Here is a 23,428-nt window from a genome sequence, read left to right on the forward strand (position 1 = left end):
TTATGGGAATTGTGCAGCTGTGTGGCACAGGGGCTGTGTACCCTTCTGGCATGACACAACACATGTACCAGTGGGGAGACAAACTCCAAGTGTAGAAGTGGTAGAATTTAGTGAAATGTAAAGTTGAGAATATCAGTTGTATCCTTTGCAGATGAACTGCTGACATGAGTTGGTACTTGTTGCATGTCATGGAAGGTGTGTTTAGCACTGCTGGGTTTGTTCATGATTTCCAGGTTTTACCCATATGTTGTGAAAGGAAACAGCTTTGGAGTTTGTAGACCGCACTTCCCATCTTGCCTATTACCATAGTCTTTATTTTTCTATTAGCACATCGCAAAATACCTGCAGGCAGAATCTGTGAAGAAGGATCGCCCAGACTTCCTGGAAGGTTGGAATGGTTATTTCAAAATGGTGAGGAGTATTCTGTATTTTTTAATTAAATTCTGACCAATGCTTTCAGTGTTGGCCAGTAATAACAAGTACTTCAAGTAAATTGTCGAGCAGTACATCGCCCCTTCCTCTTTTTTTAACTAAAAGGTAATAAGGTTTGTGAGCGCCCATGTAGCAAGGGTTGTAATTTGGTTAGAATTACTTTGTAGATTGTTCATATCTTGCAGGTGTCTGTTCTTGAAAGAGCTGATTTCAGTTCTTTAGATGGCTACATTGTGGTTTTCTACTTCCTTTGTAGTCCATTAGTCAGTGGTGAAACCCATTTACTTCAGTGTCTATTCACATGTAAAGCAACAGAAGTCTCTCTAAGAAAATTAATTTGTGCAATATCGACTGCAGGATTGCAGAGGGTGGACATGACTGTGCTGCATTTGTTCTCTGCTGCCATATTCGAGGCACTAGAACATACTGCTTTGTGCAGCAGTTTTCTATTCAGTCAGTACAAGCACTATGATCTTTCCAAATCTCTATGAATAGATTGACAGGCTATTTTCTGCCTGGGGGCAAGCCTGCAGTAGGTTGCACTTCATGTTGAGAACAGAATTTGTAACTGGCTTACATTTTAAACATTTTAGTCCATCAGTAGCCCCTTCCCCTAACAACAACAAAAAAGTCTTTAATCACCATATGTTTTGCTTTTGACAGCTGATTTGTCTGTCCCCAATTTATTTTCTTTGAATCTTTGTGCTTTATCTCCTGTCAAATTTTGGACTGCCTGTTATAAAATCATAACAGTTTATTAATAAATAATGTCACACGTACATTAATAGAAAAGAAAAAGCAAAAGCTATTTTGAAAGTACGTAAACTGGTAAGCTGTTTATACTCTGCTTCAGTGTTTTGTTTTTTTGTATGATTGAGAAATCTGAAGAAGCATCTTGATGTGTGTGAAAGTGCTTAACTTTCTTTTGGATGTTTTTAGCATTTTTATGCTGTTTTAACATTTATGCTGTTTTATTAAAACTTTGGAACTGCAACTTTATTGGATTCAGCCGTGTTGACTGGTCATTCTTCTGTTTGGATCTTTGAGAAGTAGTTGAGTAATTTGAAGACCAGTGACACTTATCCATTGGTATGCATACTGTGTCTGGCCTGAAAAAGTTGGAAAACCGTATCAGAGAGAGATCGGAGTGATAGTACAGAGACAGATATGTAGAAAGTCTTAATTGTTTCATCTTTGTTCCAATCACAGAATGTTGCCCGACAGAATAATGACAGTGACTGTGGAGCCTTTGTGTTGCAGGTAAGCCACTGTGCAGTTTGTGCATTGTAATTTTGATTTTGAACTGCTTTTATGTGTGGAATTTGTATTGCAGGTATATATAAAAAGAAATTCAAGTGATTCCATTCTAGGACTTGAGCCACAATGACTCTGTTTCAGCTTTTGATGGACTTTTTTAACCATCTTCCTATGGATAAATAGCTTCTGATGTTGCCATTTCTTTGTCTTTATATTGGTGGTAGTACTTTAAGGCCTTCCAGTTTTTCATCTTACAGAGCAGTGTTTTCTTTGAGTGTGTCTTGTGTTTGTTTGAGAGGTTTTTAAATGTTTTTTTGCCTTTGTTGTGGTATTCATATATATTTTTTTTAATTTTTGGGCCAGCGATACAAATTATAGGTATGAGGTGCTTTCTTCCCCTTAAAATACTTGCCTGATGCATTTTGTTTGAGCCAAAATTCATCAGCCATTGACCATCCTTTAAAAAAAAAAAAAAAAGTTCCTAACAGTTTAGCAGAGCACAAAAACATCTGACTGAAATGAAGAACACAAAAGTTTTTAACATTTTTTTATAAAAGTCAAAAATCAGTAACAGTGTTTGTTATACATACATCCATGCAGATGCCATTTATTTCAATGAATTTTTTCATACCCTTTTCTAAAGATTCTGCAGTCAATTATTTTGTGTCATTTATTCAATATTTCGGTTTCATCTGGGTTAGAATGTAATTACCTTTTTCTAATTGCTTTTTGGCAGCCAGTAACATTAAACATTGCCCATACTATGTCTGTGCAATTCAGATGCTATATCCAGCTCAAATAAATCATTTCCTTAGTTTCCTAGGTTCATAGGAGGTTACTAGGCTAATGTCACTAAGGTCTTTACAAGCCGAGCCATGTAAAAACCAGTGTACCCTAATTGACCGTAGTTAGATGGTTACTGTTAGAGTGATTCTGTTATCAGCACAGATTGTAACCCAAATATTTCTGTAAAAGTAACTCTGTGGGGGATTTTTAACATCTTCCTTGTTACATTACCAAAAGTTGCTTGCTTTCTTCACCATCACACCTCTGTTTGCTAAATACTTGAGGGGGAAGAACCCTCTGAAGTGTACTTGGGGTATAGAAATACCTATGCCAACATTCCCATGCAGAAATACTGTATTTTCTGGACTTTGTTGCAGTACTTAGAAGCCTTACAGATTTCTTGCCATTGTTTCTTTGTAAATTGCATTTACATATTCTTTTTTTTTTTTACCTCCTCTGATTCTTATGCAACATTCTACTATACCTGATTAATTATTCCTTTTACAACAGCTTTTGTTCTAGACTCAGCTAAAGCTTTTACCAGAGCCGGTCTTTTGCTTAGACCTCTATATCTCTCTGTTTGCCTATACTGTTCTCAGTCCCTGGTGGTGAAAGCAGTCTCTAACCAGCAGTCCAGGCTTCTACTTAGCCTTATCCCCTCTTTCCTTTTCCCTCCTGACTTATTTCCCAATGCCTTGCTTCATTTCCTAATTTCATCCAGTAAATTCCAGTGCCCTCTTGTCCTTTTTTTATATCACCTACTTTCACACAGACCTACTGCTATAAGCTCCTTTCTCCATTCCTGCTCTTAATTGTTAAAATGTTTTGTTTACTTCATAAGTACAACCTTTTGTATGGCTATTTTTCCATATGGGCTTAAACATAAATTTCAGTCTATTTTTATCTCTCAAATTTCCCTCTGCCTTGCTTCGTTATATTCTTTTTCCACTTTTAAGTAACTCAGATAGAAAGTTATTTAAAAAATTGAGTAATAATGGCATAGCTGTAAAGAACTCCTTCAGAGCCGGTAACCCTAAGACACTTGTCCTATGTGTAGAATCAGCTTATCTCACTTAATGCTTACTCCCCCACCCCCCCAATCCAATGAATTATTTCAGCTCTTATCTCTCACAACTTCTGCTCTAGTTGATAAAATGTTCCTTGTGACAAAACCACTTTTTGTTACTACTTTTTCCACCAAGAGGGCAGACCAAGTTGTAGGGAGTAAGTATACAAGACAAAGATTTGGGACACCCCCAAGGCTGTAAAAATAGCTTTATCCGTGGCCAGGCTATTTGTGTAGTTTCAGTCAGTCTTGTATTTTGGTGGAACTGAATTCAGGCATTAAGTTGAAGCAGATGCTGATATTGACACTTCTTCAGGTCTCCAAATTGTTCATATATGTATCTGTGTAAACTAATAATCTAATTTGTACTGCAACATCTTGCTAAATATGCAAGTACTTGTAATTTTCCTTTTGATATGTAAAAGTAATTATAACGTTCTTCTGTTGCAGTAGTATTCTTGCTACAGACCCAGTTTATGGCTGATAAAAGATCATTTATGCCCAGCTCATCTACCCATTTAACATTAATAAATGGTAGATTCCTTCATATTATCTGTGACAGAAACAAATCACCACTGATGTCTGTGTGTTAGTATGTTTATTTTTTTTCCGTCTCCCCCCTCAAAAATGCATGACAGGTGCTGTCATACTTAAATGATTTCGCTTTCCCAATAGTAAGTTTAGCTCCTTGATGAAGTTTTATGTAGACACTGATTATGGTATGATGAGCATTTTGTTCTTTAACTGCCAGTGAAGTATTGTGATTTCCCACTTTGTCACCAGCAGAGTCATTTTTTTCAATGCCTTCCTTTGATGATTTTTTTTTTTTTGTTAAATGGCCTTCTGTGCCTCCTTACACTGAACTTCATACTTGAAAAAGGGAAGCTGTGCTGTTTAGTTTACTCCAAAAGTCAAAACTTTTCCAAGAAACACTTTCTAGGTGTTACATCGGTCATCTTTGACAAATTGTTAAACTCATCCCGGGAATAAGCTGTCTTTGCCAGGTGTTATCCTTAACAGTTTTAACCTTTGACAGCATAACTAGAATTTAGTGTCTTTGGCCATAGCTGCCCCTCCTCCAGTTCAGACCTGCCTCAGCCAAAGGCTGTGTAGTACAGTGGATGCTTTGGTGTTTACTATAAAGAGGTAACATGACATTTTACAAAAAGCTAAAATGGAATGTAGAACAATCATGTTTAGATTTATTCTCAGGGCGATGTTCATGTCTGCAACCAATTTTTTGGGGGGAAGGGGGTAAGCCCCCCACACATTCTGCTTCTGTACAGTATCTTGTGGGTCACAGTACCTTTGGGTAAGGGCAAAAAACAATCTTCAAAAAAGTGCAGCTTTTGTATTTTTTGATTGTCAGAATCCATGACTGAAATTACAACCGACACCCAAACTGAGAAGGCTATACATAGGTGTCCCTTTATGTATTACTTGGAGGTGGAGAAAAGGGGTGAGGAGCAGTAGATGTCCTTCAAGGATGCATCTGCAGTCCTTACATACGGGTTGTCCTGCCTCGGGCAGCCCCTCGGTCGGCCGGATTCCAAAGTCTGGGTCCGGCGTCGGCTGATGTCGCCCCTTTCCCGACGTCAGAGCGCCTGGGATATAAAAGCGTCAGCCGACGCCATCTTCCTCAGTTTTTCTTGCCCCAGATGCCAGTTGCCCTCTAAGTAAGGCTAAATTTGGAGAGATGAAAAAATTCCAAACATGTACAGCAATAAAAAACAAATACACCATAAAAGATAACCCCAGCTACCTACAATGAGGGATAGGTACCCAAAGTATACCACAGAGGGGTAGGAGGGAGGGAAAGCCTGACTGCAGATGCATACCTATCTGACATCTACATTTATGGTAGGTACAAAACTGTACTATGTCCTTCAAGGATGCATCTGCAGTCCTTACATATGGGTAGAATACCATAGCCAAGCTGGGGGAAGTAGGACCTAAGAAAAGGATGGTGTAGCTTACATGCCCTGCAGGACTGCAGTAGCAAAGCCTGCTCTGGATCTGGAATATAAGGGCAAGTTGTAATGCTTGGAAAATGTATGCATGGAGCTCCATGTAGCAGCTTCTAAAATGTCCTTTGTAGCCACCCCTCTTAAGAAGGCTGTGGAGGTGGCTGTTGCTCTGGTGGAATGAGGCCTTATGTTAGCTGGCACAGCTTTTCCATGAAAGGAGTAACAGAACCGAATGCAATTTCAGCCGACGCCGGACCCAGACTTTGGAATCCGGCCGACGAGGGGCTGCCTGAGGCAGGACAACCCGTATGTAAGGACTGCAGATGCATACCTATCGGACATCTACATTTATGGTAGGTACAAAACTGTACTTTTGTGATGAGAGTAATTGACATTTCTTTGGTATTGTACTTTTCAGGTACATCTGAATGTTATGTCCAAAGAGTTATTTTATTCAGTTCAGGTTCAGGACTATGACTTCACACCATTTTCGAAATGAGGTATGAAAGCTGACATCTGTGATTGTAGACTTAAAAGAACAGTACTGTTAGAAATTGGGGGAAAAGAGCTTTTTATCCATTTTCTGTGGTCTGTACTTTGATAACATCTCTGCAACATTTTAAGTAGTTTTTACTAATTGTTCTTGACAAAGCATGTCCTGATTGCAGGACAGTGATTTGGTTTTTATTCCTGAAAAGCTTAGTTTATTGCACCCTCTTCTCTTATGCTTGGTAGCATTCAGAATTACTGCTTGCTTTGACCGTCTTTAATTAGCATGCTTGAAACTTTGAAACTCTGAATTATTCTTAATCACATTTTAGACGCTCTGCAGAAAGTGGTTTTCTCTGCAGCTGCAGAATACCACTTGGTGTTTAAAACCCTTCCACACTTCAGCAGAACCAGTGCACAGTGACTCACCTGCTTTCACCCAGACATCCATGCCATTCATTTCTGGGGAAGGAGCCTTGTGGTTCATTTGTTTCTGCCTTAGAAGCCCTATCATGTGTGTTGGGTGGGAAGGACTGCAGGTCCTGCAGAGAGGCCTACTTATTTCTCCCTTTAGGTTGCTCATGGACTTGTCATACCTGTGTGGTCAGGACAGGAGGCATGTGTGCTTCCACATATGAGGTCTATTTCTTGGTTGATGCAGCAAGAGATAGCTTTGCCACAACAGGAGGATAATGCACCAACTCGTCAGTAAGTGTCACAAATGCTGTGAACTTATCAGCCTTTCTTTCTCAAGAGCGAGTGATTTGGCATTGGCTGTTCAAGTTAATCCTTCCTACATGCAGACCCTCGGACACTAGTACTGTTTTAGTGTACCAATTATTTAAGCTTGTCATGTTATTTTTCTGTCACTAATATTGTGTTTCTTCACTCAGACTACAGAGTAAAAGAGAAGTGCATTCCGAAAGACTACAGGTTTCTGCCCCCAGGGAAGAAAAGAAAGCAGATGTGAATTTATAGACATTTAACATATTTTGTGACCCTAGCTGATAGGAAAGAACTAAGACCTTAGAAATATCTTGCTCTGAGGAATTTTCTTTTGAGCAAGAGTTTTAAAACATGACTAGTACTATAATGCAAGAGCAACGGAAGCACATTCCTGAAGTATGAGATTTCATCGTAGCCCAACATGGCGTGCACTTGGGAAACAGAATAGCATAGAAATAACTTGCAAGAAACTGTTGTCATGAGTTTTAATATGAAGTGGTATAGGGATAATTTGATCAGAATCTACAAAGGCAAGTGAGTTGAAGGCGTAGTTGCTGTACATATGCTTTAAGACTTCAGCTAGAATCACTTATGCTTTGCATTGTCAGGTGTTGTAGGTGCCTTGGAGTTTTTACCCTCCCCCTCTTTCTAATTACCTCTATTACATAACTGATGAGTAATGAGATTTCACAAAAAAGGTTTTCTGTTTCTGTTCCATTTTTCTGCCAGTTCTTTCAGTATGTTGAAGTCCAGTCCAGTTTGATAACAGGATTCCTCCAAGTTTGGTTATTGGCTGACTTGAATATACTGTATTTTTAGGACAGGGGACATTTTCTCAGAGCCTCTTCAGTGCTTTTATAGCTCTTAGGCCTGCTTTGCCCTCATCCTCCCCAGTGAAATCCCCCTGTAATTAGTCCTAGGCCTCCGGCTCAAGATGTTTCTCAACCTGAAGCTGAGGACTCTGACTACTCTTCAGAGGATTCTCTGTCCTGTCTCCCAGTTACCATCTCCCCTTGGTTATGCCTCCCCAGAGGAAGATTTTTGCTGAGAGATTCTCCAGGTGAGGATCTTACCTTTGGGGAGACCATTTCCAAAATTAGTTCTTTAAGTGGGATTCTACTGAGATGATAGAAGTTCAGAAAAGATTATATGAACTTCTACAAAAGGACAGTCCTGCTCCTTCAGCTGTGCCTCCAGTCTTGCCAGCTTTTCTAGATGCTTTTAATGCAGCCTCCATAAATCCTGATTCACAGCCCCCTGCCCCATGAAGGCCTAACAGATTCTACAAGGTCTTTGAGGGGACCAAATGCCCCATAGCAGACCCAGGCACTGTAACAGTTTCAGCTGATAAGCCCTTAAAACTGCTTCCATCCACCTCTTTTCACCCTACAGGTAGACAGCAAGGCCATGGAATGCTTTGGAAAAAATGTTTCTACCTCAGCTACTTTGGCATTCAGGGCAATAAACTATCAAACTTGTATATCAAAATATGCCCTCGCCCTTTTAGGACAAGCCACTAAGCTTCTGACCGAGATTCCAGACTCTTCTGCCATTACACAGATATCTAGCCTTGTATTCTTGTCTTCTCAGGTCACTAGGCTTTCCATTAGGTGCAGCTGTGATGCAGCTGAAGCCTCTGCCAGATCTGCTGCATCTGCGTCAGTCCTGAGAAGATATTCCTGGCTGCGGTTACAGCCTTTAACCTAATGATATTAGGGCAAAAGTATTGGGTGCACCTCTGGATAACTCTGCTCTCTTTGGGACAAAGGTGGCTGAGTTGGTCAAAACTCTACAACAGAAAGGGGATGGAGTTTCAAGACCTGAAGCACCTGTTTGATCATGCTTCACTGTTGCAGTCCTAACAAATGGGTAATCTGGCTCCCGGTAGCCCTCGATCGGTCAGAATACCAAAGGTAAGTAAAAATGACGTCACCTGCTGTCTGTTCTAAAGGGCATCCAATACAAAAGGAGGCAGCTGACGTCACTTCCTCAGTCTTCCTTGCAGCGGAGCCAGAAGCAGTTCTTGCACGAGTGCCGGTCGGCAGTTTACCTTTCTTGTTTCCAACTACAAAGTTGAAGTCAAGTACAGCTAAGTACCCCATTGGGGATCCTCTTTTCTTGCCTTAACGAATGTCAGAAAAGGTTAGTAATTGTCTTACCTGTGGAAAGCAGATTCCCCATAGAGACTTTCATTCCTATTGTATTTGTTTAGGCCTTGACCACGACGTTCCTAATTGTGATCTCTGTGCTTCCTTTAATCCGTGTACTATTCGTCGTCAGGCTAAGCTTTTAACTAAACATTTTGGTGTTTGGCCAAAGTTTGTCGGTATGGTGTCCGCTGGTCTTCAGACTTCAGATATCCCCAGGAAACATAAGGATAAGGACCTCGACAGGCTTCCGAAGGTCAAGTCCTCAGATGTTAAGTTGGTCGTCAGTCATGTGGTAGCCGGTGTGGAGTTTTTGCAGCCCCTGAAGCCCGCAGGTTTTCAACCACAAGCCTCTGTTGAGACCACTGAGGTCCCCAGGCCTCCGGCTTCTTGTTTGACTTCTGACCTTCCACCTGTTGCCTCTTCAGCTGGATCCGGAGCCGCTAAACTGACTCCGGTGTCTGAGGCCTCTGTTCTTCATCCAGACAGTAAGCTCATACCGACGAGTTCAGCTGCAACATCAGTGGTCGCCAGGCCTCCCGAGTCCTTCATACTTGCAGGTAAATCATCAATTCGTAAGCCTCTCGTTCCCCTCATTCTCAAATGGCAGATGACCTTTTGACTCTTAAGGGTTCCTTCAAAAAGAGGCAGATATCTCTCCTGAGGCTTTGTCTTATTCAGGTTCTGATACTTCCAGCGTTTCTGTTGATGAAGAGGAAATTTCTCAGGCTTTCTCTCCTTTTGAGGATTCAGATGCTGAGGAATCCACCCCTTCGGCTTCTCCCCCAGAAGATTTCTCTTTTGGTGATACTTTAAATACTCTCGGGAGCATTTTAAATGGGAAAGTCAAGATTATCCCATTTCTAAGAAAAGGATTAGGGAGTTTTGGGATTTGCCTCGGCATAAGCCTTTGGCTATTCTTCCTGTGTTGGAGGTGGTTGATGTTTTTCTGGAAAATTCCTTGACTCCAAATTTGGTTCCTCCTGCTCCCAGGAAACCTGATAGGTACTATAGAGTCCCTAATTCTCATTAGTTTCTTTTCAGGAATCCATTGGCTGATCCTGAGGTTATTTCTCAAGGTCCTAAAGGAGTTGAGGCTACTGTTAATAAAAATCCTGTTCCTTCTGACAGAGAATCTAGGAACTTAGGTGGGGTAAAAAGGTTTATACTTCTGCCACTCTTGCTATTAGGTCTACTAATTGTCTTTTTCATATGCTGAAGTACCAGCAGCACACCTTGGAAGCTATTAAGTCTGTGTGCCTCTGTTGGCGGAGAATAAGGATAATGCAGTATTTGCTGAATTCTGCCTGTCTGGTCAATACACATTCATTACATTGTGGTTTTGACATTCTAGAAGCCTCCTGTAGTGCTACAGCTACCGGCTCTGTTATTAGAAGGCACGCTTGGCTCTGGGAGCAGCCACTACCAGAGCCTGTTAAGGCCAAGCTTTTGGATGCACCTTTGCATAAGGACAGTCTTTTTGGCAGCAAAGCAGAGGAAGTTCTCAAGAAAATGGAAGACCAGGCCAAGTCTATGCAGACAGACTTTCTGCAAGTTCAGCCTCCTCGCTTTAGTAGGAATTACCCTTCTAAGAGTTGGGCATTCCCTGACACCAGCAGACAGAACCGTTCTAGGACTAGAGGTTACAAATCTTCTAGGGGACAGGTGGCTACCCTCAAAGATCTAAGCGTTGGCAGGCTTCCTCTTCCAAGGCGGGGAGTTCTTAGCCTGTATCTCAACCTAAACATTCTCAATGACTCTGGCCAACTTCTGCCTGTTCTTGCCTACCCAGAGAGTCCTTTAGGGGGAAGGTTGGCCCTTTTTGCAAAAGTCTGGGTCACCATCACAGGCAAATGAGTACTCAGAACTGTATCCCTTGGGCACAAGTTTTCTTTCCACACCTTTCCAGTGCCCAAAGGATTCCTGGACACTTCTCCAAACCAAAGGGCAGAAGTAGAAACGCAAATTTTGTCTCTGTTGCATCTGGGAGCAATAGAATCTGTTCCTGCTCAGCAGGTAAGCCAGGGTTTCTATTCCAGACTTTTCCTAGTTCCAAAAAAAGAAGGCACGTGGCGTCCTATCCTAGATGTATCCATTCTGAACTCTTTCTTAGTAATTCCAAAGTTCAGAATGCTCACTCTACATCAGTTGCTACCAATGTTGGACAAGGGCTCTTGGCTAGTAACTTTGGATCTCAAGGAAGCTTATCTGCACATCCCTATCAGGAAAAGCTGCAGGCAGTATCTTCACTTCAGAGTGGGCAAGCAACATTATCAATTCTCTGCGCTGCCCTTTGGCTTATCTACTGCTCCCAGAGTTTTCAAGAAGGGCCTGGCTTCAGTCATTGCTTTTTGCAGGCAGAAGAAAATTCAGATTTATCCATCCTTGGACGACTGTCTAATTCAAGCAAATTCTCAGGAATAGCTGTTAAAGGATTTGCAATTTGTAAAGACTCCTCTCTCTTCCCTGGGTTACGCACTCAATGAGGAAAAATCAAAAATGGTACCAACCAAGGAGATAACATTCCTGGGAGCGAGTCTGAACACAGCCACCTGGAGGATATATCTCAGCCAGGAGAAGCAGACAACTCCTTCAGTTTACTTCAAGGACTTGGCAAGCCTGCCCCAGCTCCCTGTAAGGAAATACCTGCAAGCTCTGGGATTCAAGGCATCTTGTATTCTCATGATTCCATATGCAAAACTGCATATGAGGAAATTGCAGTGGTACCTCAAGAGCCTTTGGTGTCAGCACACGCAGGACTTGGATGTGATAATTCCTCTGCTTCCTTGTCTACAGGCAGAGTTTCTATGGTGGGCAACAGCCTGTTTACAAAACAAGGGCATGCCTTTCTGCCCACCTCCTGCCATTCAAGTTCTGACCACAGACTCATTGGACTATGCCTGGGGAGCTCACCTAGATGGCAGATGCATACAGGGACATTGGAACACCCAGCAGATGCACTTGCACATAAACCTGAATGAATTGATAGTAGATGTTCTTCGTGTTTCACTGTTGCAGTCATTACATTAGGGGTAATCTGCTGGCAGGTTGCCCTCAGTCGGCCTGATTAACAAAGTCTTGGGTCCTGCGTCGGTTGCTGTCCCTTCTTCCATGACGTCAGGTCATCAGGGGTATAAAACATGCAGCCGACGCCATTACATCAGTCTTTCTTCCCATGCAGGGCCCAAAGCAGAAGCAGTTTGCAAGTGCTGGTCGGCTGACTGCTGAAATTTTCGTTTTCCAGTTTCAGAACTGAAGTCTTCAACTAAAAAGCTAAGTACCCCATTGGGGAAACTTTTTCTTGCTTCTTACCGATGCGAGAAAAAGTTAATAATTGCATTACTTGTGGGAAGCAAATACCTCATAAGGATTTTCATTTGTACTGTATTCCTTGCCTAGGCCCTGACCACAACGTTCCTTGCTTTCGGTTTTGTGCTAAATTTAATCAACGTACTATTAAATGTCGGTATATTTTTGCTTCTGAATATTTTAGCTCACGCTTTAATTATCCAGAAATGTCTGTTAGCAATCCGACTACCGGAATACCTAAAAAATGCAAAGAAAAAGAGACCGTCTAGGTCCAAAACTGATGACGCTTCTCCTACGCCAGTCGCCAGTTTGCCAGTACTCAGTGAGGTGCTTTTGCAGCCCCTGATGCCTGCTACGTCTGATTCGCAGGCCTCTACTGAGACCCATTCGGAGTCCAGTATGCCGCAAGATGCTTCAGTTATGGATCCCGCGGATTTCTCTACCTTGAATGTCTGGAGCCGCTGTGCAGGCACTGGCTTCTGAGGGTGTTTTCAGGCCTACAGATTTGTATATTAGACCAACGCCATTTTCAAAACTAAGGCAAAAATCTAAATCTATGACTAAAAAGCCGACACCTGGGCCACATGTGCAGGCCCTATGTCTAAAAAAACAAATTATCAAAATGGCTGAAGATTTAAGTACTCTGATCAAGGGTAGCCAACCCCCCCCCCCCCTTCTAAGAGGCCTAGGCAAGACATTGATCATGAATGTTCTGAACAGGATTCTATTTATTTTGACTATTCTAACGAACAGGATTTGTTTACCTACTTGTGAGGAGTCTGATGCAGAAGATTCCATTCCTTCTGCTTCTCCCCCTAAGGATTTTTCTTTTGGGGAAACGTTACATACCTTCAGGGAACATTTTCACTGGGAAAGTCAGGATTTCTCTGAATCTAAAAAGAGACTTGGGGATTTTCTTCTTCCTCAGCATAGGCCTTTGGCTATACCTCCTGTTCTAGACATTCTTGATGATGTTTTTTCAGAATCTAGTATGGCTCCTGATTCACTGCCTCCGGCTCCTTGTAAACCAGACAAACTACAGGGTTCCTGACTCCCACAAATTCCTTTTCAAAAATTCTATTGCAGATCATGAAACCATTACTCAGGGTCCCAAGGGCATTAAGGCCTCTACTGCTAAAATTCCTACCCCTTCTGATAGAGATTCCAGGGCACTGGATAGATGGGGTAAGAAGGTATACACTTCTGCAACCTTGGCAATCAGGGCTTTAAACTGTCAATTTCATATGTTTAAATATCAACAGCATTATCATGGGACTGCTTAAACAGAAAATGTTAATTTCTGACTGTGTGGAAAATAAAGATGTACAGGATTTATTGCATTCAGTTGAACAAGTTGGAAAACATACTTTGCAATGTGGTCTTGATTCTTTGGAGGCCTCATGCAGGGCTGCTGTAACTGGGTCTGTGCTAAGAAGGCATGCTTGGCTCAGAGCAAACTCTGCCTGATCATGTTAAAGCAAAATTGTTGGATGCTCCTTTACAACAGGACCGTCTCTTTGGTAATAAGGCTGAAGAAGTTTTAAAAAATATGGAAGATAAAGCTAAATCTATGCAAACCGTAAAATATTTCTTACAAGTGCAACCTCCAAGATTTAATAGGCACTGGCTTACTAAGAACTGTTTTTTTCCAGTTCCTTTGAGAGCCACTCAAGTCAAACCCAGACATTCCAAAGGCTCCAGGTTTCAGTTACAAGGGACTTTTAGAACAAAACAGTGGGGCGCGCCTCCTCCTCCAAGTCTGGAAACAACAAGGCACCTCCCTATGGTAAGCAGTCTCAATTACTTCCCTTTACACTTACCAAGCCACCCCTCTGGGGGGAAAACTGGCACTTCATGCAAGAAACTGGCAACTTATAACCCAGGACAAATGGGTTTTAAATATAGTATCCCAGGAATAGATTTCATTTCCACACGTTGCCAATCCCAAACGGATGGCCAGACCTGCCCCCAAATCAGTGGGCAGAGGCCCAGAAACAAGTACTGTCCCTCATGAACATGGGGGCTATTCAACCAGTACCAGAAGAGGAAAAGGGACAAGGTTTCTATTCAAGACTTTTTTGCTGGTACCCAGAAAGGACAAATCATGGCGTCCAATTCTGGACTTACCTACTCTAAACACATTTCTGGACATTCCAAAATTCAAGATGCTGACTCTTCAACAGGTACTTCCTATGCTAGGCAAAGATGCCTGGTTGGTAACTCTGGACTTAAGAGACTTATCTGCATATCCCAATCAAGGAATCTTGCAGAAGATACCTCCGCTTCAAAGCAGGCTACTTGCATTACCAGTTCTCTGCACTGCCCTTTGGCTTATCTACTTCGCCCAGGGTCTTCACAAAGTGTCTGGCTCCAGTAATTGCATTTTGTAGGCAAAGAAATATTCAAATATATCCATACCTGGATGATTGTCTAATTCAGGCAGAAAACAGGGACATTCTTCTAAAACATCTGGTGTTTGTAAAAAGGGTTCTAATTTGTCTAGGGTACACCATAAACGAAAAGAAATCACAACTGGTACCCTCTCAAAAAATTACATTCCTGGGTGCAGTCTTGAATACAACTGCCCAGATGGCTTACCTTACGCCAGAAAAGCAAATTCATTTGGTAACTTCAAACAGCTGGCCACAAAAACCCTGCTTATCTGCAAGACAAATTCTGCAAGCTTTGGGGTTCATGGCCTCCTGCATTCTTCTAATTCCATATGCAAGACTGCATATGATGAAACTTCAGTGGTACTTAAAAAGTTTATGGAGTCAGCATTGTCACAGCCTGGAAACAATGATTCCCTATCATACCTTGCCTGCAACTAGAGTTCCTATGGTGGGCAGAAGCCTGCCACCAAAACAAGGGACTGCCATTCACTCCACCCCCTGCTGCCCAAACCCTAACTACAGATGCATCAGACTATGCTTGGGGGGGGGGGGTGCTCATCTGGCAGGGAAGTGCATTCAATGCAAATACAGCCCAAATCAAATGCACCTTCATATCAATAAAAAAGAGATGCTAGCTGCACAGAATGCACTGACAGCTTTCAAGGACTACCTTCATCCAGGACAGTTAATGATAGACAACACCACAGTTATGTGGCACATAAGCAGAGGGTACACACTCCTACCCCCTTTGCAGACTAGCCATGGCATTGTGGAACATGGCCTTGACCTATCAGATTCAACTACAAGCTCAATTCCTGCCAGGAAAGCTGAATACTCTGGCACACAAACTAAGAAGAAATCTCATGGACCCACACAAATGGAAACTGGAACCATGGATTTACAACATGTTGACATGCAAATGGGGGGGGGAGTCCAGACAGATCGTTTTGCCTTACCCCAGAACTATCAGTTGGACAATTTCTGCACAAGAACACACCACAAAAAAGCCTGGAAAGTGGATGCTCTATCACCTGGAAATACCTATCAGTCTATGCTTTTCCCCCTCTGCCTCTGCTTTCCAAAGTTCTACTAAAAGTCAGGACAAACCAAAAATGATTTTGATTGCTCCAGACTGACCTTGCTAGCACTGGTACCCACTCCTGCGCAGTGTCACCTTCCACCATGGCACCTGCCTTAGACACCTTACTTACTGTCTCAGCAGAACAAACAAATTCTGCACACTCCGCTCCAAACTTTGAATCTTGCAGCATGGCTAATCACCTAAATTCACCCTTAGCATCCCTCAGCAAACCTGTGAAGGATGTCATTTTGGAGGCAAGAAGGCCTAGTACTAGAAAATCTTATGCTGACAAATGCAAAAGATTTTGTGCCTGGAATCAGTCACAAGGGATAAAGCATAGCAGTGCCAAATATTCCTCAGATTTTACAATACTTAACTGAGATGCCTCACAAGGGCCTGTCAGTTTCTTCCATAAAAATCCATGCTTCAGCCATTTCAGCTGATTACAACGCAGAACCTTCCCTCTTCTCTCATCCTCTGCTAAAGCAGTATCCCAGAGGGGCCAAAAACTTAAGACCACCCAGGAGAGCTCCACCCCCTGCCTGGGACCTCAATTTTGTATTGGAAAAACTCACTCTTCCTCCTTTCGAGCCAGTTGCTACTGCAGACTTAAAATTTCTGTCCTGGAAAACAGCTTTCCTTTTAGCAGTCACTTCAGCTAGAAGGATTTCCGAATTACAGGCTCTTATGGCAGTGGAGCCTTTCATTATTTTTCATGCGGGCAGGGTGTCTCTCAGGACCAATCCATCCTAAGGTGGTATCCAGTGTAGCTCTTAATCAGACCATTCATTTGCCAACTTTCTTTCCCAATCCACAGAACAAGGGGGAGCAGATTCTGCATTCATTGGATGTACACAGACAACTTAGATTTTACTTAAACAGGACAAAATCTCTAAGAAAATCTGAACAACTGGTGGCATTTGCTGCGGGGGCAGAGGGAAAGGCTATTTCAAAGCAGACTATTTCCAAATGGTTAAGCCATTGTATTAGTTTCTGCTGTATGCACCATGGTAAAACTATCCCCTTGGGGATCAGATCTCATTCCACCAGGGCTGCATCTACTTCTACAGCCTTTCTCAGAGGTGTTCCTACCAGAGACATTCTGGAAGCTGCTACCTGGAGCTCAGTTCATACGTTCACCAAACATTACCATTTACCTTTCTTCTCTAAATCCAGAGCTGGCTTTGCCACTTCTGTCCTGCTGGGCCTTATAGCTGGTCCTAATGCTGTATAAATCCATCCTCCCAACCATAGCTTTGGGAATCTACCCAAATGTAATGCCTGCAACAGTGAAACATGAAGAACATAGTACAGTTGTGTACACTTACCATAAATGTAGATGTATTCACTGTTGCAGTCCTGGTTACCCTCCCTCCAACCCCCCGTTTTTCTCTTACTATACCTCTACTTTCCTTTACTATGCTTAAAAGCCTTTTTGGTGTATTTGCTTTTGTTTGAAGGTATATTTTTTTAACTACTTAAATATTTGGTTCCCCATTTGGGGGAAAACTGGGGCAAGAAAAACTGACGTAATGGCCTCACCTGCCTGTTTTAACATACCCCTGACAACCTGACATCATGGAAGAAGGGACAGCAACTGACGCAGGACCCAAGACTTTGTTAATCAGGCCGACTGAGGGCAACCTGCCAGCAGATTACCCCTAATGTAATGACTGCAACAGTGAATACACACTCTTAACATCTACATTTATGGTAAGTGTACACAACTGTACTTTAAACATGCCTTACTGGCTTTCAAGCATCTTTATTCTCCAGGAACTCTGCTTGTCAGGACAAGACAATACCACAGTCATTTGGTACATCAACAGGGAGGGACTCATTCTTACCCCCTGTGCAGAGAGAGCATGATTCTGTGGTCCACAGCAGCATCATTGGGCCTACATCTGCTATCTCAGTGTCTTCCAGGGAGACTTAATGTTTTGGCGTACCAGTTCAGCAGAGACCCTGGATACTCACGAGTAGCAGCTGAACAGAATAGTTTTTTTTGCAGCATCATTCAGCATTGGAGCACTCATCAGGTGGATCTTTTCTCCTCCCCGGACAACCACCTTCTACCACGTTTTTGCACCAGACAGCATCAAAGCACGACCTGGAAAGTGGATTCTCTGTCTTTCCCTTGGACACTACTTTCAGTTTGCTTTCCCTCCTCTTCTTCCCAGAGTTTTGTTGCAGATCAGGGACGAAAGACCAAGGACCATTCTCATAGCTCCAGACTGGTCCTGGCAGCATTGGTATCCACTACTTTGCAGTCTGTCCCAATTTCCTATTTGGCATCTTCCTCTGAAACCAGATCTTTTGGTTCAGGAAAGGGGAAAAATTCTACATCTTCTTCTCAGCCTACTCTTCCTCTGATCCTGGAATATTTGGCTGATTTGCTTCAAGGTGGACTTTTTTTCCTGTATCAAGATCCATGCTTCAGCTATTTCTGCTCATTGTTCTGAGCAACCCATTTTCTCTCATCCCCTGATGAAATTGGTTCTCAGAGGTGCTAGCAACTTAAAACCTCCCAGAAGAGCGCCTGCCCTGGCATGGGATTTTAATTTTGTTTTGGAGAAACTCACTCTTCCTCCTTTTGAGCCAGCTGCCACTGCAGATTTAAAGTTTCTCTCTTGGAAAACGGCCTTCCTCTTGGCTATAACTTCAGCAAGGAGAATTTCAGAGCTGCAGGCTTTGATGGATGTAGAGCCTTTTCTCATCTTCCATGCAGATAGTGTCTCCCTGAGGACCATTCCCTCTTTTATGCCTAAAGTGGTTTCCAGCCTGGCTCTTAATCAGTCCATTCACCTTCCTACTTTCTTTCCTAATCCTCAGAATAGAGGGGAAAGGATCCTGCATTTGTTTGATGTACACAGACAGCTTAGGTTTTACCTGGACAGGACTAAGGACCTTTGGAAATCAGCGTGGCTATTGGTCAGTTTTGCTCCTGGAGCCCAGGGCAAAGCTATTTCTAAGCAAACCATTTCTAAATGGATTGCGCACTGTATTACTTTGTTCCTTTTATGGCAAGGTTCCTCCTCAAGGGGTGAGGAACCACTCCACAAGAGCAGCTTCCACATCTGCAGCCTTTTTAAGGGGTGCCCCTACTAAAGACATTTTAGAGGCTGCCACATGGTCTTCTGTACACACTTTTTCATGAAGCATTATAATTTGCCTTTGTTCTAGATCCAGGGCATGGTTTGCCACTGCTGTTCTGCAGGGCATTCTCTCCAGTCCTTGACTGTGTTGGTACCTCCCCCTCTTCTCTGGGCTTTGGTAATCAACCCATTGGTTAGGACTGTAACAGTGAAATGTGATGAACATAGTATAGTTGTGTACACTTACCATAAATGTAGATGTTCGAGTGTATTCTCTGTTGCAGTCCTGGTTTCCCTCCCTCCTTCCTTCCCCCTTTTCTCTTTTCCTAAGGTTTAGGCTAAATTTGGTATTTGCCAAAATTGCTTTTGGTTTAAGCCTTGTTTTCTGGGGGCTTCTGACTGTTATGGCAAGAAAGACTTGAGGAAGTGACGTTAGCTGCCTCCTTTTGTATCCGACGCCCTGACGTCCTTTATAACCGACAGCAGCCGACGTCATTTTTACTTGCCTTTGGTATTCTGGCTGATCGAGGGCTACCGGAAGCCGGATAACCCATGTGTTAGGACTGCAACAGTAAATACGCTCTTAACATCTACATTTATGGTAAGTGTACACAACTGTACTTTTTGCCTATCCCCAAATTTTACAGGAAATGCCCCTCAAAAACTCAATTTATAAGGAAGCATTCTGCTCCTATTCCTTTTTCCAGGGGCAGAAAGAGCACCAGGAAGCAACAAACTCCTTCCAGACCTGCTCAGACTCTGTCCCAGAAGCCAATTTCAGGACAGGGCAGAGATAGTCTGTGACTACCTGCCATTACTGAACAAATCTCTCTATTCCACTCCCCTTTCCCTAAGACTCTTACCGTCTCCCTGTTTGGAAAAGCATTACTAAAGACAGGCAGTCTTCTCTATCATAGAAAAGGGTTCTTTCATGACCTGGATCCACACCTTCCTTGAGGGGTATTTCACAACAGAACAGCTTCCCCTTTTTCAGACAGACAGCCTTATTGCCCAAGGAACAATTCCCTCTGTGCCTATGACATTAAAGGGAAAGGGTTTGTATTCCAGACTCTTCCTAGTTCCAAGAAAAGATAGTCTCTGGAGACTAATCCTAGATCTTTTCCAACTCAATCTTTTCCTGCAAGGACCCACCTTTTGAATGCTCACTCTGCAGACCCTCTTCCCCTTGATTTTATCTCTGGGGATTCCTAACCACCTTGGACATCAAGGATGCCTATCTGCACATCTCCATAAGGCTCAATTACAGGAGATACCTACGCTTCTCTGTGAGCTCCTCACATTTATCTGACTTTCCCTTTGGACTTTCTACAGCAGCAAGGGTCATCACCAAGTGGCTTGCCTTCTTCAGGACTCAAAGGATTTAAATATTCCCTTACCTGGACAACCATCTGATCCAGGCAGACTGTTCAAAATCCTTGGTGCGCCATTTACAAACAGTAATATCAGTCCTGCAAGCACTGGGTTTCAAGATGAACTACCCCAAGTCCAACCTGAACCCCTCTCAGGACCACATATTCCTGGGGTGCAGGATAAGGACTGGTGTCGTGAGGGCTTTTCTACCACATCAGAAGGTGAAAAACTTAAGGCAGTACCTGCTCTGTCCAAGTTAGTCTTGACTGCCAGGCAGTACCTCAGACTCCTGGGTCATATGGCATCAACTGTTCCCATATTGCTATTGGTAAGGCTCCACATGAGCAAGTTACAGTAGTACCTAAAGTCTATATGGACCCAGCACTCTCATCTCCTAGAGTACAAAATCCCCTTCCTACCTTGTCTTAGGAAAGAGATTCTCTGATGGTTGAATCAAGTGATCTCCAACCCAGGACTCCCCTTACAGGCTCCCTTGCCAGTACAGGAGATGTTCACAGATGCCTCAGAACTGGGATGGGGAGCAGCCATGGGTTCCCTAACAGTTCAGGATACTTGGTCAGACTCCTAGGAACATATCGATATAAGAGGATGAGCACAATTTTTATGGCCATGAAGGCTTTCCAACATATGCTGAAACAGGGCCTCCTAAAATTGTTTAGGCAACACTACAGTTCTGTGGTATGTGAACAAGCAGAGGGGGATCAAAATCCTATTTGCTATGGAGACTAGCTGTCCAAGTCTGGGAGCTTGCCACACAATAGGGAGTCACTGCCTGCAGTGTGTGTATCCCTTCAGAGCAGAACACCCAGGCAGATGCCTTGAGCAGGTCCATATCAGTCCCACAAATGGATGTTCCACAGGGATGTGTTCTTGGACGTAGTCCACAAATGGGGTAAACTTCGGATCTGTTTGCCTCCCCCTCTGAACAGACAACTTCCATCATTTTGCACCAGGCTACCCAGTCCTCTGGCAAGGGCAATGGTTGCCTTCTCAGTCTCTTGGAAGGGGGTGTTTCTGTATGGATTCCCCCCCTTTCTACTGCTACAGAAAGTCCTACTGAAAATCCAGCAGGACAAACCAAAAAATCTTGTTGGAGACTCCCTTTTGGCCAAGACAGCATTGGTTCTCCCTCCTTCTGCATTTAGCCAGGGGCAGTCACCACAAGTTACCTCATAGAGTGGACCTTCTCGCACAGGATAAGGGATCACTAATCCAGCCCTCCTTACAATCTCTGAACCCTACTCTGTGGGTGATAGAATTCTAATCCCTTACAGACTCCTTTACAATGAGGATGTGCTCACAGGATGTGCTCACAGTCCTGCAGGAGGCCAGGAAACCTAACACTAGGAGATCTTATTTGTCTGATAGTTGGACCCTTTTCAGAGTGATGTTCCCTTGGTACTATCATACCCATATCAACTTTTGCAGGCAGGGTTGGCGTACTTCTCTGTTAAAGGCCCACCTTGCTGCTATTTCAGCTTGTCTGCTTCTGCCCCCCCCCCCCCCGGCATCTCTGTTGCCTGCAGAGTTATTCCTAAATGGAGTGCTGCATCTCAGGCACCCCGGGAAACCCGTCTCCACCCCCATGAGACCTGAATTATGTTTTAGAGAAGCTCACAGTGGACCCTTTATGAACCAGCTTCTAAGGCCTCTCTAAAACACTGCACTTGGAAAACAATACTCCAGGTAGCCTTGACATCAACAAGGTGTGTCCAGAGCTACAGGCCATCATGGCTATTCCCCCATGTCCTTCATGGATGCATCTGCAGTCATAACAAGTGGGTTGTCCTGTCGTCAGGCAGCCCTGCAGTCGGCCGGATTCCAAAGTCCGGGTCCGGCTTCGGCTGATGTCGCACTCCACCCGACGTCATCTCTGTGGGTCTTCGGGTATATAAGCATCAGCCGGCGCCATTTTCCCCAGTCTTTCTTGCCGTGGCAAGCAGAAGCTGTTAGCAAGTGCGGTCGGTCGGATCCAGAGATTACTTCTACCGAATACTACTCAAGACTTCTAAAGCTAAGTACCCGTTGGGGACTCTTTCTTGCCTCAGCCGATGTCAGAAAAAGTTAACAATTGTTTAACCTGTGGGAAACAAATACCTCATAAAGATTTCCACTCTTACTGTCTGCCTTGTTTAGGCCCAGCCCACGGCGTAGCAGCCTGTTCGCCTGTGCCTCTTTCAGCCGACGCTTAGGCGTCGGTCGGAGTTTGCAGAACAGTTTTCGGTTCTGATTTTGTACATTATGCCGTCGGATCCTCCGACTACCCAATCTACCAAAAACGCAAAGATAAAGACCGACACTCGCGGTCAGCGGTTTCCGGCGGCGAAACCACGGTAAAGCAAACATGAGTGTGTCTTCGTTTCGACCGATCATGGTGTGTCCGGTTTTCGCCGGCGAAACTGATCAAAGTACAGCTGAACCTATTCTTACAACTGAGGGCCCTGCTACAACTCTTGAATCGACCTCAGAAATTTTACCCACTACGGTGGTTGACTTATCAGACACCATCCCCTTGGATGTCTCTACCCCAGCACGTGGTGCTGCTAGGCCTCCAGCAGCCATGTCCATTAAGGCCTTTGCCAGGGCTAAAGCAGCCAAGACTACTAAAACAGTGCCTGTTAAACCCCCCACATCCAGGCCCTCTTCTAGTTCTCAAATGCTTTCTTTGGCAGAAGATTTAATTTCTTTAATTAGAGGATCTCAATCTCACCCAGACAGGGCCTCTCAGCCCCCAGAGAAGAGACCTAGGGCAGAGCCCCATGAGCCAGTGTCTTCTGATGATTCTGCTGATGAATCAGACATAACTGACCAGCCAGAGGCTCCCTTCTCCAATTTTGAAGATTCTGATGCTGAAGAATCCATTCCAGCTGCTTCCCCACCAGAAGAATTCTCCTTTGGGGAAACCTTGCATGCCATGCGAGAACAGTTCCAATGGCAGCAACAGGATATTTCAGACTCCAGAAAAAGACTTAGGACCTTTCTGCACCTCCCACAGCACAGGCCCTTAGCTATACCTCCTGTTCTCTCTGTGGTGGATGATGCTTTCAATGATGTTTGCTCCGCTCCAGATTCTTTACCCCAGCCCCTGCCAAACCAGACAGATTTTACAGGGTGCCAGATACTCATCACCACCTTTACAAGGCCCCACTTGCAGACCCAGAAACTATATCCCAGGGTCCCAAGGCAGTAGCGACCACAGCTAAAAACCCTATTCCTTCTGAAGGGAAGCAAGGTCATTAGACAGATGGGGTAAAGGTCTACACTTCAGCTACTCTCTCAGCTAGAGCT

General features: G+C 43.6%; 1 long non-coding RNA gene across 1 annotated transcript in view; it reads left to right on the forward strand.

Annotated features, from left to right (window-relative positions):
* Positions 1–299: 299 nt before the first annotated feature.
* The window catches only part of LOC122806509, a 61,581-nt gene continuing 38,452 nt past the window's right edge, over positions 300–23,428 (forward strand). Inside the window, exons 1-2 of the long non-coding RNA XR_006365517.1 lie at positions 300–411; positions 1,642–1,692. This is a non-coding gene — a long non-coding RNA (uncharacterized LOC122806509). The remainder of the gene's footprint in view (positions 412–1,641; positions 1,693–23,428) is intronic.

The sequence above is a fragment of the Protopterus annectens genome, chromosome 7.part0 (assembly GCF_019279795.1).
Source record: "Protopterus annectens isolate FY-2018-M chromosome 7.part0, PAN1.0, whole genome shotgun sequence".
In the NCBI taxonomy this organism is placed as follows: domain Eukaryota; kingdom Metazoa; phylum Chordata; order Ceratodontiformes; family Protopteridae; genus Protopterus; species Protopterus annectens.